We start from the raw sequence: 4121 nt of genomic DNA, 5'->3' as shown, positions 1-4121 counted from the left end.
GATGGCATTTTGGTTGAGAAATCAGTGCATCATCCCACTTTCCCTTGTAAAGGCCTGGCTCTCCCTTATAAAAGGACACTCCACCACCCTGCTGCCATCCTGTTGATACTCATTTGGGGACTGGCTTTGAGACTCTGGTGAGTGCAATACTTGCAAGGCATTTTTGGCCATTCGGGCAGTATTAGGACTTCAACTGGAGATAGAAAGGACTTTTGTTTTAATGATTAAGCTTTGTGGAAATCAAGATGAGCGGTTTTTTGAGAGGCAGGTATAATTCTATTTTTGCTGCTCTTTGTTGAGCTACCTTGAGGTTCATATAGGAAATGAAGTTAAAGGGACAGACTTATAGGAAGAAGAATAAGGAAGTAGAAATGAAGTCTTGTCCCATATTTCAGTTAGTTTCCAAAGATTTGTTTTTCTGGGTACTACCCTTATAGCTGCATCTGAGCTTTTGCAATTCTTCCTGAAAAACTCATGGCAAGATCAGTTAGACTCTCAGTCAGGGTCTCATGGCAGATGATGTTGGTAGCAATTTGTTTTGGGATTGCTCAGAAGTTTATCAAGTTGGGTATCCTTTCTCTAGATAACATTTAAATTCAACCCTACCTAGTGCTACCTGAATATAGGATCTGTTTTTGTTTTTAGAAATGGCAATATGAGAGAAATGCTAAAAACAATAAGAGATGATGGGAAGGGTCTTAGTTTCCTAGTCTGCCATTAACAGAAATACCACAAATAGGTGGCTTTAAAGAACAGAAATTTATATTCTCTCAGTTCTGGAGGCTAAGAGTCCAAAACAGAATCTCAGCCCTGTTGATTCCTTCCTTGTTGGTAGGCCTGGGTGTTCCTTGTTTTCTTGACTTGTAGATGATCCTCACATACTGTCTGTCTTCCCCTGTGTATGCATCTCTGTGTCTAATCTGTGATCTTTATCAAAGCTCAGAAGTGATTAGATTTAGAACCTACTCCACTCAGGTATGCTTAAATTAACATGACAAAGAAAACTCTATTTCCAAATAAGATTACATCCATAGGTATAACCCTTTGCTGTTGAGTGGATTCTGACTCCCAGTGACCCTATAGGACAGAACAGAATTGTCCCACAGAGTTTCCAAGGAGCATCTGGTGGATTCGAAGGGCTGACTTTTTGGTTAACGGCTGTAGCTCTTATCCACTACTGCTCCAGTGTTTCCACCATAGGTATAGGGTTGAGAATTCCAACACATATTTTTGGGAAATACAATTCAATGCATAACAGGAAATGATGCTAAAAGGGAAGAGGGAAAAGCTACACAGTTAGGAAGATTTGTTGGAAACTAGAGGAATATTGTCTGAGCTCATTTAAAAAATAGTGACTTGCTTAGCCAGCAAGAGTGTCACTATAGTAAACACTGTCATCTGTTCATTTTTCAGATTCCCAGAGACCCAGGAAAGATGTCTTACCATCAGCAGCAGTGCAAGCAGCCCTGCCAACCATCTCCTGTGGTGTGCCCACCTAAGTGCCCTGAACCATGCCCACCTCCAAAGTGCCCAGATCCATGTCCACCCCCAAAGTGTCCTGAGCCATGCCCACCTCTGAAGTGCCCAGAACCATGTTCACCTCCAAGGTGCCCAGAGCCATGCTTACCTGTGCAGTGCCTTCCTCCACCATGCCCACCTGTGTATTGCCCTCCTCAGCCATGTCCACCTGTGTATTGCCCTCTTCCACCATGCCAGCAGAAATGACCTCCTGTGCTGCCACCCCAACCCTGCCAGCAGAAATGTGTACCCGAGGGCAAGCAACAACAGCAGAATTCATCAGAATAGTGAAATGATGAGATCCAGTGGCTCTTCCCAGTCTCTGGACTCCATTCTCTTCTCTTAGCCATGATGACAGACTGCATCTTCCCTAACCTTTCTCCTGAAACAAGAGCTGACAGAAAAAGACTTAGATTCTAACGTTGATAGCACTGCACTGGAAAATGAGGGACCAGGTCAAGGTCTCCGTTCTTAAGTAGATGCTTTGCCTGATCTCTCTTTGGAATCTATCTGTGATCTAATTTAGGCAGTGATCTCTTTCGTATAATGAGTTGTGTCCTGTTTCTGCTTCTTCAATAAAATACATGTTTCATGGTTGAACCTACATTGGTTTTGTTTTAATTTTGCACTTTTATGGTCTTCCTTCAACTACATCAGATGAATGCCCATAAGATGAATCGAAGTCTTAGATTTGGGCTTTCCCCTCACTGAATTCAGTCTTGCTTGAGACGTACCTTTTGGATTGGGTATACCAAGTAATTATTTTTGTGGCTCTAAATCCATTTCAACAACATCCTAGCTTGAGTGACCCTAAGAAGTTACTTCAGCTATCTCAAGTATTATTTCCTCATCTGTAAAAAGTGAGAAAGAAGATCTTCAGCTCAATATACTCAAAGAGATTAATTAAATGATTCACAAATGTTTTCCATTTGCCTATATGTGCTAGGCAATATTCTAAATGCTGGAGATACAGGTACTGGTGACCAAACAGGGGCATGGATAAGAACTAAGAGTGGCATGCATGAGGTATACTTGAGAGAAGATTGTTTAGAAAGGTTCTTCCAAAGTGACTTTTTGGGCAGAGACATGAATGAACAGAAGAGTGAGCCATGAGCATGTCCAGGAGAGATTGTTCCAATAAGAAGAAATAGCAAGTTCTAAGGTGGAGAAAAACAACAGCAAAAAAAAAAAATTATCAAGGTGAGATTGTCAACAAAGGAGTTAGAGAAGTTGGGTTTGTAGGCCATAGTAATGATTTTGGTAGTCATCCAAAGTTTGACAGCTATATTATGCGTACGGTCAAAACTCTAAAATTTTATATTAATTTAATACTCAACTATCATATGTATTTTCTTTTGTGTAGCATTTTGACTAAAAGTGCATGCGTTTGTTCAGTGCTATTTCTCTAAGAGCAAAACTCCCTTATTTTTTTCTTTCTTCTAAGAGATGAAAAAAAACCTAGGGAGAAGTTAAAACTGTTACAAAATAAAAGCTTATTTTGAGGGGTGACTAAATGAAAAGTCTATTCATTTTTCTATCTTAAAGGGAAGTCTAATCTATTCATTCTCATCAAATTATAGCTGGCAAAACTGCATAGGGAATTTTGTACTTGTTGTGGTCCAAACTCTAAAAAGAATTTTTTTTAAAGCATAGGCTTTACAGAAGGCTACGCATATTGACTCATTAATGGTAAGCTCTCGAAAAGGACTCTAGTCTAATATTATTGCAGGTTATTTTTTTTTTCTACTTTGTCCTTAAGGAAACAAAACAATTATCATTTTTTTTGTGTGTGTGAAATATAACCAACACACTCAGAAAGTTAATAAACTTTAGTTTGCATGGTAAATAGTTCTATGTTGAGCACTCATGAAAGTAAGCTCAAAGTCAAGAAAAAGAATATTACCAACTCTTCAAAAGACCCTGTGTTTCCTTCATCACTAGAGGTAACCACTATCCTGAGTCTTAAAGTAATCAGTTTTTTTTCTTTTCTTTCTTTTTTTTTTTTAACACCAATATAAAACAAACAAACAAACAAAAACCTAACCCATTGCCATCGAGTAGATTCCAACTCATAGCGATCCTATAGGACAGAGTAGAACCCATAGGGTTTCCAAGGAGCATCTGGTGGATTCCAACTGTCGACATTTTGGTTAGCAGCCGTAGCGCTTAACCACTACCCCACAACGGTTTTCACGCCAATATAGGCTTCTCTATAATAAATTATAGTTTGGAAGAAGTACAGCCTGAACGCTCCTTAGAATCAAGGATGGTGAGATTTCCTGTCATGTATTTTGGACATGTTATCAGGAGGGACCAGTCCTTGGGGAAGAAAATCATGCTTGGTAAAGTAGAGGGTCAGGAAAAAAGAAGAAGATCCTCAATGCAATGGATTGATACAGTAGCTGCAAGAATGGGCTCAAACATAACAAGGATTGTAAGAATGGCAATGAGATGAATTGACACAGTACCTGCAACAACGGTCTCAAATACAGCAAAGTTTGCGAGGATGGCTCAGGACTGGGTAATGTTTCCTCCTGTTGTACGTGGAGTTGCTGTGAGTTGAAACCAACTTGACAGCACCTAACAACAACAACAAAATTATA

The 4121-nt window shown here is 39.6% G+C and overlaps 1 pseudogene; it reads left to right on the top strand.

The window, feature by feature from the left end:
* The first annotated feature begins 1031 nt into the window (after positions 1–1031).
* On the top strand, positions 1032–1806 carry LOC111751905 (small proline-rich protein 2E-like; annotated as a pseudogene).
* Positions 1807–4121: the final 2315 nt, after the last annotated feature.

Source organism: Loxodonta africana, chromosome 3 (genome assembly GCF_030014295.1).
Source record: "Loxodonta africana isolate mLoxAfr1 chromosome 3, mLoxAfr1.hap2, whole genome shotgun sequence".
NCBI lineage: Eukaryota > Metazoa > Chordata > Mammalia > Proboscidea > Elephantidae > Loxodonta > Loxodonta africana.
This window is presented reverse-complemented; position numbering and strand designations above follow the sequence as displayed.